This window comes from Ambystoma mexicanum, chromosome 5q (assembly GCF_040938575.1).
Source record: "Ambystoma mexicanum isolate Mex_15411 chromosome 5q, UKY_AmexF1_1, whole genome shotgun sequence".
NCBI lineage: Eukaryota > Metazoa > Chordata > Amphibia > Caudata > Ambystomatidae > Ambystoma > Ambystoma mexicanum.
The window spans coordinates 358098102-358110718 of NC_090933.1; the positions used below are offsets into that span (position 1 = coordinate 358098102).

A 12617-nucleotide genomic window follows, 5' to 3' on the forward strand; every position below is an offset into this window, starting at 1 on the left:
AAACGGCCACAATCCCAAAAGGCTGAATTACAAAATGCGGGCTAGTGGGCTCCGTGATTTTGTAATTCGGTCTTTTGGGATACGATATTATAATATACATCCGTCCCAAAGCACATCTCTCTTAGCGTTACCATTTTCGCTCTCCAAACTGATCCTAAACACTTACATTGACCAATTAAAGAATGGAGAATTGGCAACTCGCTGTCAAATTATTGAGAGAAGTTGCCAGCACTGAGAGGCCTGAAGACATCTAGTGAGAAAGAACGGAGAATGGTAAGAGCAGAGAACTGCGTCAGGGGAGAATAGTGTAAGTGGAGACGAGAGAGAGGGGAGAACAGTAAGAGCAGAGAACTGAGTCGGGGAGAATAGTGTAAGGGGAGACGAGAGAGAGGGGAGAACAGTAAGAGCAGAGAACTGAGTCGGGGAGAATAGTGTAAGGGGAGACGAGAGAGAGGGGAGAACAGTAAGAGCAGAGAACTGAGTCGGGGAGAATAGTGTAAGGGGAGACGAGAGAGAGGGGGAGAACCGAGAGAGGGGAGAACAGTGAGGGCGAAAAACAGTGAGGGGGAGAACAGTGAAAGGCAGAGGGGAAATAATGAGAGAGGGCACAACAGGGAGGGGAGTACAGAGAGAGAGTGGAGAGTAGAGCAATAGGAGAACAATGAGAGAGGAGAACAGTGAGAGGGGAGAACAGCGAGAGAAACTGGGAAACAATAAAAGCAGCGAACAGATAGGGGAGAATAGTGAAATGGGAGAAAAAAGAGGGGGGGAATGGGGGCGGAGAACAGAGTGGCGGGAGAACATGGAGAGGGGAGGACAGTGAGAGGGAGACTGGGGAACAATAAGAGCAGAGAACAGATAGGGAGCAGAATAGTGAAATGGGAGAAAAAATAGGGGGGAAATGACAGCGGAGATCAAAGTGGTGGGAGAACATGGAGAGGGGAGGACAGTAAGATTGGAGCACAGAGAGAAGTGAGAACACGGAGAGATGAGAACAGTGAGGGTGACAGAGATTTGGGAATAGAGCGGGTGGTACAGGGAGACAGAGTAACAGAGAGAGCGGTGAAGAAAAAGGGCGAATAAAGATAGGGAAGATCGGAGACAGGGGGAACAGTGAGAGGAGGAACAGAGTGAGGGGAGAACCGTGAGAGGGAAAACTGAGAGAGGATAACGGTGACAGGGAGAGGGGGGACAATGAGAGAGGGCACAAAAGAGAGGGGAGAACAGAGAGAGTGGTGAGTAGAGCAATAGGAGAACAATGAGAGGAGAACAGTGAGAGGGGAGAACAGTGAGAGAAACTGGGAAACAATAAGAGCAGCAAACAGATAGGGGGAGAATAGTGCAATGGGAGAAAAAATAGGGGGCAAATGACAGCGGAGATCAAAGTGGTGGGTGGGTGAACATGGAGAGGGGAGAACAGTACGATTGGAGCACAGAGAGAAGTGAGAACATGGAGAGATGAGAACAGTGAGGGTGACAGAGATTTGGGAATAGAGCGGGTGGTACAGGGAGACAGAGTAACAGAGAGAGCGGTGAAGAAAAAGGGCGAATAAAGATAGGGAAGATCGGAGACAGGGGGAACAGTGAGAGGAGGAACAGAGTGAGGGGAGAACCGTGAGAGGGAAAACAGTGAGAGAGGATACCGGTGACAGGGAGAGGGGGGACAATGAGAGAGGTCACAAAAGAGAGGGGAGAACAGAGAGAGTGGAGAGTAGAGCAATAGGAGAACAATGAGAAGAGAACAGTGAGAGGGGAGAACAGTGAGAGAAACTGGGAAACAATAAGAGCAGCAAACAGATAGGGGGAGAATAGTGCAATGGGAGAAAAAAGAGGGGGGAAATGAGAGGGGAGAACAGAGTGGCGGGAGAACATGAAGAGGGTAGGACAGTAAGATTGGAGCACAGCGAGAAATGAGAACATGTAGAGATGAGAACAGTGAGGGAGACAGAGGAACAGAGAGAGTGGTGAAGAAAAAGGGGGAATAAAGATAGGGAAGATCAGAGAGCGGGCGAGCAGTGAGAGAGGAGTACAGTGAGCAGGGGAGCAGAGAGAGGACAGAACAGAGAGAGGGGAGCAGAGAGAGCGTGGAACAGAGACACAGGGAACAGAGAGACAGCGGAACAGAGAGGGGGATAAAAAGGGGGTAATAGAGATAGGAAAGAACACAGGGAAACAATGAGAAGGGAGAACAGTGCGCAGGGGAGCAGAGAGAGGGACGGGGCACAGACAGGGGAGATCAGAGAGACAGGAAAAATAGGCGGAGAAAAACAAGCAGGGAAAAGGAGAGAGGAGAGAAAATCAGAGGGGCAATACAGAGGAGTGGACTAATAGCAGGGCGAGAAAGAGAGGGGAGAACCAAATAGAGAGGAGAGTCCAAAGCGAGTGGGTAGCTCACTGAAAGATTTGGAAACCTAGCTGTTTCAGCGTCAACAGTTGCCCTCACGAAATCAGTGTTTCATAGAAGCCTGCAAGAGTGCGTCCCTCAATCAGTCTCGCTGTGCACTTAGTTCAAGTGATGGCCTAAAGGATAGCTCTGCGGGAGCAGCAAGTCACCCCTTGTAATGGTATAATCACTTATTATTACCAGTCAGGTGAGGAAAGGCTAGAATCTCTAATTCCTGTGACCTTACCACAGGACCTTTTAATAGATTTGCTATTCACAGAGCAAACAGTAGCTGTTTGCTCCCAGTAAAATCAGTCATGTTATTGCAACGGTGATGATTGCCACTAACCTTCATAATTGTGCTTTCCAATACAATTTTTTGCATTGAACGAAAGCCTGCAGACACATTTTTCAAGCGCTGCTTCGTGGCGGGCACCATGCCGCTGCCAGTTCCAAAATGCTATTGCGACGCACTGCGGAATGACAATTAGCACTAAACAATCTGCCTTGTTCCGGAGTGTGAAGATGTGCTAAACATCTGGGCACAACCACTTGCTCCAGATGTATACACATCCACACGTTTGGTGGCACCACGGACACACTGCAGACAGCCTGAGTGTGAGTGTGTGCGTGGCACCAGGCTGTGTGAGATTTCCTGTCACTCGGATGAATGTGGCATTTCTGGAATTGTACAGACTTTGATGGATGGCCATCTCATGAGGGTATGAAAGTCCTGGCTTTTTAGAAATGTGTATTAACCAACAAAGAGATGCATGTAATTCTGTATTTAAAAGGGAGGTCTGCTAATCAGACCCACTATTCTGGAGGCTATTAATTCCTCGGAAGAGGAATTGACCTCTAGGCCGTCTGTTACAACAACAAAATCTATTACCAATGGACTGGTGCATGACGGTTGACGACCTATCTCGTCATAAGTCTTACAGTGAATAAGCGAGGTTCCACAGAAAAAGGGAGGATCTTCCCAAATTTAAGTATTTGTTTCCTAGGAATAAAATACGAGCATAATACATATGCTTTCATTTCGACCAAATCCCCACATTAGAGCGAGACATTAGAGCGAGTAGGCTCCTGGAAACCGGAGGTAGGGGCTAGTTCATACTGTAGATTGTGTAATTCTGTGTCCGTCTGTGAGACCTTGAAGCACTGGGTTCTATGCTGTACTCAGCTAAAAGACAACATTTTAGCTCAGCAGTGCCCGCTCATATAAGCGACCTGGGGGAGACCTATTGGGCTCGTTTGATGTGGGGTGACAGTGTATCACTCATAATTGCCCTATATGGTTTTTTAGTAGAGACATTCAGGAGAATAGAAGAAATTACTTAGAATATGTAAAGATATTAATTTTGAAATTTTGAATGACAGAATGTACAATGTGAAAGGTTTATTTTTTAAACCAATACCACAATAATGTGTTTTTTTTAAACTGCTGCACTTTGGATTCCAAATTTAATAATTGTTGCCTTATCTGTCTGCCAGCAGGTTCAAACAGAAGAATAAGCCATATCTCATTATGATATGGTGACTTATAAGAGCACATAATTATTGAAGCAGCACCAATTGAATATCATACAAGTGGCAGCTCTGTGAGCCCTGACCAGCAGTGTGAGGGCAATGTGTATTCATGGCAACCTGGCTATCTGCACTACTCCCAATGAGACTTTGCCAGGAGGATGTCTTTCTTTGATCCCAGGGAGGAAGGGTAGCATCTCCCCTTAAGCATAGGTGCTCCCACCAGGAGATCTCCAGGGAACCCTGCTTCAATGGGGCCCTCATATAACAAAGGCCAGGCTCATACCAGGGCTTTTCACTTCAATAGGCATGTGAAGTGCACGCTTAGCAAGGGGCAGAGTTAGGGTAGCCAAGGAGAATTAAGTGGACCTGAGAAAGATTTCCACCATCTTGCTTTTCTGTGAGGCACTCTGTCCTTCCTGTCCCCTCCATTTCCTATAGAACAAGACACTCTGGGTATGTTTCAAGAAGGAAAGAGTCACTAGTTACAGGCAGGGACATCATTTCACCAAAATCCCTGGGGTAGCGGAAGTGAGATCACACAACCCTTGACCTCTGAAGACATCACAGAAAGTGTTGTCATTTGACCCAACCCCAAGTGACATCACGAGAAGTGATGGAACACAACTTTTCACCCCTTAACAAAACAGGAAATGGCATCATATTGCATTGTTCCTAAGTACACTACGAAACATATGGTTATGATATCACTATAATGTTATATACATTTCATACAAGAATGGATCACCATATGTGTCATTAATATCAGTGTGTATAGGCCCATATTACCAAATTAATTTGAATGCAAGCAGACGTCCAAGGCCAAATGATAATGATGTGTTATTATATAGCACTTACACTTAAGCGCTTTATATAGAACAAATATACATACAATATCACACATTTTTTGTTATTCCTATTCTTTCTTATTTAGGTTCACTACTCAAATTGTTACACTTGTGGAACCCCCTGTTTTCTTTTAAGAGGCCTGAATAAGAAAGCCAGCCACTCACGAAACAAAGAGCCACATGGTGCTGGCCATAGCCCAGGAGCTTAGGCCCCCCTTTTTTTAGGAGTAGCAATGGAGACAACAGGGGTAGCAAGGGAGATCTAAGGGGTAGCAGCTGCTCCCCCTGGAAACCCCAAAATGGCCTCCCTCATTACAGCAACAGTGATTGGTCCACTTACAGCAGGCTTGGTTCTGTCCAATCTCGTATGACCTTTTACCTTTATATAGAAGGGCGTCTCCCACTCCGTTCTTTATTTATGTTTGGACCACCAAGAGAAGAAGAGTACACTTTTGGGTCACTGTTGGGAGTACAGTGCATTCCAAGGTCCTCTGCCATAGAGGGAAAACAGAAGGCAAACAAGGCAGAGAAGAGCACTGTCCTCTAGCCATTCCGAGGCACAGATGGGTGAACTGCTGTTGGATCCGTGTCTCAATGCTGGCTGCACTGCAACCAGGACCCTGTTCCCTGGAGGTGAAGGCACTGCTTTAGGTGCCAGCTGAGCTCCCTGTAGTGGGAGTTCAACCAAAGGACTTATTTTGTACCTGCAGGCTCTGGGTTGGGCCTCCCAGAAAGCCAGAAGTCAAGGAAGATCTCTTGGCCCTGATGGAACTGCTTGTGAGCTGCACCGACCCACACACCACCTTCCTGTCCCAAGCTTCTTCCTGCCATGTGCTGGTGCTGCTTGGACTGCACCGCTTCTTGGACACAGTCAACCCGGCTCACCAACCCAACATTGAATCACAGTCTCAGGAATCTCCTAGAAGCCTGGCTCGGTGCTGCAGAACCCCCAAATACAAGAATAGGGTACTGTGAAGAGGCCCCGCCACCCTGATCCACGGTTGGGACCATCGGGACTTTTAAGCCCACACCTCTGCCTTTTTCTTGAAAGGCACATTGTTTGAACAGTGACACTGCTGCAAATGATTGGCTGACACCCCCAGCCCAAGTAACCAGAGTGCTATTCTATAGCAGTTCTGCATTTTTCAATGTTCTCGCCACAGGGGAGGTGTTTTGTTCATGTTTTTAGTCAGTTGATTTCATTTTTAATTGTTTAATTAAAGTATAGATATTTTATCTAACCTTTATTGGCCATTATTTTGATATTTCGGAGACTTTGCACTATTGCTGCTTGGGTTGCTACTATCAGTCAGCTCACCCCTGTCCTTAGGGTATAACCTGCCTCGGCCCACGTTACCAAAAAAGGCAAAGGTGGTATACACACCAGGCTGCGTCTGTTTACCCTTATGATTGGCATCGCTGCTTGTTTTTGTAGCAAAGTGAGGCTGAGCCATTACTCATACCTGTATCCCAGCATAGCAGCAGTCATTTTGTCACACAAGCTTTTCTCAACACAATCCAGGCAAATGTGTGGGAGAGGTGAAGGCATAGATGCCACAGCGACAGTTGCCATTGAAATAGGGCTGCGGCTATTGAAGCCTTCCACCGTGCACAATGTGCACACGGCATATCACAGAGTGGATTCTCTGCCAGTGTGCAGCAAGACCCTGGACCATCACTCCTGTGTGCATAGGTGGGAAGAATGACCACAAAGAGCCCACCCGACCATTCACAATATCGGTCCAGCTCTTCCCCCAGCCACTCCTTGGGGATCAGAAAGAGCCCCAATGTGTCTCTTTTTTGGACTGCATAGACAATGCATGAGATGGGAAAATGCCTTTTGCTTGTTTTTGTAGTGTCTTCACACTGCAGGCTGATCAAAGCCATTGGGTGCAGGCGCATAGTCTGCACAGGACTGATGCTCCGAACACTGCCTGGCTGAGGCTCTGACCACAAAGGTTGAGCTTCATCCAGCTCTTGGGGCACCCCCTCTTCTGCCCCTTGAGCATCTACCATGGCATCTCGGCACCTCCAGCTTAAGATCAATACATATGTACTGTCACCACTTCAAGAGCCCCTTTCCTTGTATGTTTCTAATGTTTTCATAAACATAATGTCATAATGAAAAACATTGTTCAATCAATTATACACTTTTTTCATGCATCACTTTTGACTTACTCATGCACTTGCAGGTAGATCTGTTTTGTATTCTACCAGCCAAAGTAAATCCGTGTATATTTTCTTTAGCGTGTACTAGCTGCTTATACTGTATGCTCATTTCTGTAACACCTCCTCAGCCCTTCATCTTTCCCCGGTCGATAAATGAGTCCCGTATGGGGTTTTTTCTGCCCATTTTTTACTGCCCATTTTTTAAACTCATTTCTATCGCAAAACGTGGGAGGACACCCCCACATCCCACTGTTCATCCCAAACCACCGTCCCACTGTTGCAACTGTGCTCCTGACAAATAACAACAAAAACAACAAACAAAAGAGCTCCACTCTCACTAGCCCTGATAACTACAGACCTAAAATATCTCTGATCCACCCTACTAAATATCCAACCCATCCCAACAACCAGAAAAGCACTAAACCTCCACAGAAATCATCAGCCCCTATGACTACCACACCCCTAGTGAGCCCCCAAATCAAGGGAGCTCTAATTAATGCCAAATTACTAGTAGCTCACGCAACGGAAATTGCAGACCTAATTATCAATGAAGACCTGGACCTCCTTGCCATCACAGAGACTTGGCTCCACCCGACAGCAGGACCTATGCTTATGCTAGCAGTCCCAGATAACTACACCATCCTGAGACCAGACCGACCCAACTCCAGAGGAGGCAGTGTTGCCATCATTCATAAATGTAGCCTTCCTATAAGAATAGCTACCCCCATCAATGTCCCTTCCTCCGAACTACTCTCAGCCAAAATCCCCATTACGAATACCCAGACCCTCAACATCCATGTGATCTATCGCCCTCCAGGCCCTTTAGGCACCTTCAATGAGGATCTTAACACTATCCTATCCACTAACCTTAAGAACGCCACACAGGTGCTCACCCTCAGAGACTTCAGCATGGGCTTTAACGCCCCCAAAGACCAAGCTGCCATCACCACGCTGAACACCCTCACCGAATTAGGATTTACTCAAAGAAGCCTAAAACCTACCCATGACAAGGGCTGAATACTTGACTGGGTAGCTGACTACAATTGCCTAGCTAACATCCCTCTAGCCTGGACTGACCACCACCTGGTATTGTTTGTACTGTCCACCACTAGACCTCCTCCTATGTTGCCTAGCAGGGCACCACCCACACTTACGAGAAATAAAAAGAGTATCACAGTGGAGAGACTTATCCCCAACCTACTCCCTACACTTAACTCACTCCCTGACACTTGGACCCTGAGACCTTGGTTGAGGAATACAATAAAATTATGTCCACTTCCCTGGACTTAATAGCCCCTCTCAAATTCAGGCCAAGTAAGCCCAAAACTCACCTAAACAATTGGTACACACCTTTCCTCAAAAATTTAAGACAGCAAAAAAGAAATTGTGAAACCATCTGGAAAAGAGACCCATCAGCAGCCAAAAAAATCAAATTCACCAAACTAGCGGCCCTGTACAAAAAAGAAATCCTCCTAGCAAAACGCACCTCCTTTGACTCCCGCATCGCCCAAGCTAGTTCAAACATGAAGGAATTATTCTCGATTCTAAAAGAAGTAGAAACCCCCATAGCACCTCCAGACACCTGCATTAAAGATAAGAATTGGTGCACTGACATCCAAAATGCCTTAGCCAACAAAATCGCTACGTTACAAAATAAAATATCCTGTAAAAAAGCATCCTTGAATAATCCTGCCTTGTCCAAGCCACCCGAGAAGCAGACCACAAGTGAATATACACGATTCAACTTTACCAAAGTGACCATACTCGAAGTGGAAAAAATCATCTTGTCATTAAAGCCTTCTAACTGCCAGGGAGACCTATGTCTAGCACAGCTTATAAAAGACGCTGCCCGTGACCTCTCCCCATTTATCACAACGCTAATCAATGCCTCCTTCTCCACCGGGTCCATCCCAACCAACCTAAAACAATCCTGGGTATTACCTCTACTAAAAAAACCTACTCTTGACTCAGCCACACCTACTAATTGCAGACCCATAACAACGGTACCATTCCTCCTGAAAATCCTGGACAAGGTCGCCTATGTTCAAATACAGAAGCACCTGGAGGAACACCACTTGTTAGGAGCCAGACAATCAGGCTTCCGACCCCAACATGTGACCGAGACAGCTCTCATCGACCTTAAAACACAGATCGATCTGCTCAAAGACAATGGCCAAGCAGCATTACTCCTCCTCCTCGACCTCTCTGCAGCATTCGACGTGGTCGACCACTCGGTCCTCTGCACTCACCTTCACTCACCTTCACACGGCTGCCCACTTCTCCCCCGAGGCCATTACATGGATTAGATCCTTCCTCGATGGCAGAACCATAAGGGTCTTTTTGCCTACAGACGCTGCAGACCCTATACCCATCACTTGTGGTGTACCTCAGGGTTCCTGTGTCTCCCCTACACTGTATAACATATTTACCAAGCCCCTTTTCGATGATCTGGATCATCTCGGTATCACCTACACTAACTATGCAGATGATACCCAGATCCTCCTTCCACTTTCTGGAGATTACGGAAAGGATTTGGCCTTGGTGAATAGGGTTTACATCATCATCCAGGCATGGATGGCCACTCACGGTCTATGCCTGAATGATGATAAGACGGAACTCATCACACTGGGCACTACAGCCAGCCTAAAGAAATTGAGCCTAGCCTACTCATCATTCATAATCGATGGCAATACTATCAGAGTGGGACACAAAGTCAAAACACTGGGCTTCTACCTGGACTCCAATTTCACCTTTAACAGACAGGTGAACTCACTAGCCTCCTCCACGGCCTATACGTGTAAATTGATCTGGACAGCCAAACCTTTTCTATCCGACACTAGTTGCCTGACCCTGGCCAGAGCCCTCATACTATCCCGCTTAGACTACTGTAACGCCCTTTATCTTGGGTCTTCCAAAGCTACTACTAGCAAGTTACAAACCCTCCAGAACAAAGCACTCAGAGCGGCCTTGGGCATCTCAAGAAGAGACCACATTACAGCACATAGCCAGCAAAATAACTGGACCCCCATCATAGACAAAATCTCCCTAAAATCTGCCTCACTTACCCATAAGTCCCTTAACAACGCGGCCCCCACTTACCTGATCAACAGATTTCACAGACTAACATCCTTCAGACCGACAAGGACAGCATACATAGACTGCCTCGCCGTCCCTAACTACAAACGCTCAACTATAGGAGGTAATAGCTTCCCAGTGAAAGCGGCCAAACTTTGGAACTCCCTACCACCCACTCTTAGAATGGACTTACCCTACCAAAACTTCTGCTCCAAGTTGATGTCTTGGCTGAAGACAGCCATTGTCTAAACATACTGAGCTAGGTTTCCGCGCCTCCCACCTGTCACTTGGACATACTGGATACACAACCGTTAACTGTATATATGAATATATTTCCTGCTTACTGTCATTATTATTGTGTTCATACCTGTATATATTTTACTGTCTGTAACTAAGTTTCGCAAATTCTTGTATCTGCTGCGCCTTGTTACCCTAGGGTATTTCAGCGCATTACAAATAATAAACAAACAACCTTTAAACAGACCTTCACCCAGATCTCAGGGTGCTTCCTTCCTCCATACATCCACACCTCAGCAAGTCTATCTACTTCTTCTGGTGGCCATTTTGTTTGTGTACTTTGTTGTATTGTTTTCAGTGGCTGCCATGAAAAGGGAAAACGGACTTCGTTTTCCCTTCCACGGTGGCCATTTTTTAAACTTTAACATTTTTTTCATTTTTTGCCGCGCCATGTTTACCCCCATGTCTTCATGATGGGCTCACTCAGCTAGATGAGATGTGATACTCAATGCCACGGCATCTCCTGGAGCCATTAAGACTTTGTTCACATCTACACAATCGCTAGTATAAATATTTTGAAAAGGTTCTCTATTACATAATTTAACTGGGGGCTATTAGTCACCTTTAGCTGGCAATGGTCACTTAAAGGTGAAAATGATCTAATAACAATAAGAATAGAGGTGAGGAGCGCATCCCGCCCACCTCCTCCTGAGGATCCGTAAATACCAATTACTCAGATCGTAATCTGTTCAAGTCAGCCCACTCCTCGGCACTGGGCATGGGCAGTGATCCTGAGCACTGAGAACATTCCTCTCAAATGAAGCCAAAGGGCAGCGGGGGATCAGGCAAACAGCTGGGGTGCTGGCGGGCAAATCTCGCTACCGTTCAGTTTCAAACAAAGGTCAACATACTACCACCACGTTCGTCCTCCAAAAGGCATGCATTAATGGTACTGGCATTCTACCCTTCCTGCTGAAACGTGTGGGTCCACCGCTGGGAACTAAATGCTAAGTACTAGCCCATTAGTCACATGACCAGGCTCAGACGTTGCGTGCCAATTCTGATGCCAGGCAACCCCAGAAACACAAACTGTGCACTTGATGAGCAAATCTGAGGACTACTTTCTAGCTCATTGGACCTTGGAGCCCACCAGTGCGGTACAACTGGACCAGCAGAAGGATCCGTAGCATTAGACCGCGTATAAACGTGTACGCACCACTACATTCATCCTGAGCACGGAAAACCATAGTGCACCTCTTTATTTTGTCCACACTTAAATAGACTCCAAAACAATGAGTCCAATGGAACGACTTCAGTTGTTGCTATAAGGAAAATTTAAAATAGTCTTGGCGAGTAACAAGGAAGGTCAATTCATAATGTGAAACAGGAGTGAGCCAAGAAGCTACTTTAAGCTGCATTCAGATCCATGGCCCTAGACCCTCACCAATTAAGCCAGCTTCCGCAACTTGCAGAATTCCACAAATCTATAGGAGTATCACATTTTCCATCAGATGAATAGATAGGCCCGATTGGAGCACTAGATGGAAACTGTGGTCTAACCCTCATCCATTATGCAGGCAACACTCTCTTCATCCTCTGAATCAGTGTCTGTTTCAATTACTAAAGCACATCAGGAGTGTAATCAAGTGACATAGACTCGACCACAGCAAAAGAGAATTCCTAAAAGTGGGTCAAGCAGCCAAAATAATCAACACCAATAAGATACTGATCGTATTACTCTTCACATGCAGTCCTGAAGTTAGGCCCTAGGTGAAGACCAAGAGTCCCCTGTGACTGCAAATTCTCTGTCACAACCAGCATGATTATGTCCGAGGTCCCTCATCTGGCACATAAGAGCAGCTGCGCAGAACCCAAAAACGAATCCCACTGCTAGTCCAGAAAGCCCTTGTGGGCTTCTGGTTTGATTTTTGGAGAGCAAAGTTGATCTCCCGGGGATCTGCAAAACACCTTAACACGTTGCTCTGTGTCGACAAAGCATTACAATGTGAGAAATTAGACATCGATGGGTGCAGTCACAGCAGGGAGGGGGCTATTGGCAGAGACTTGTGTCTCTTAAGAAGTGTAAATTGAGGGTGACGAGAAACAGGAAGGGGGCACAATGCTGCCTGCTGTCTGAAATAATGAATCCGCTTTAAAACTGAAGGGAGGTGTGCTTGGGCTCACATTCCTTTGCAAGATGCTACTGTGAGCTTGCATTCAGTAGGGGGAGAATAAGCCTAAGGCCACGGTCTCTTTCATCAACAGGCTTCTATGGCAATGTACACAGTGTGAGGTTGGTTGATCATCTAACGTGTGTTCTTTTGAAGGCATTGCTATAAACAAAGCATTATTGAAAGCCACACGTTAACAAATAT

General features: G+C 46.3%; 1 protein-coding gene across 8 annotated transcripts in view; it reads left to right on the forward strand.

The window, feature by feature from the left end:
- The window catches only part of DLGAP1 (DLG associated protein 1), a 2039252-nt gene that overhangs the window by 1652370 nt on the left and 374265 nt on the right, over positions 1 to 12617 (forward strand). The window lies entirely within an intron of this gene.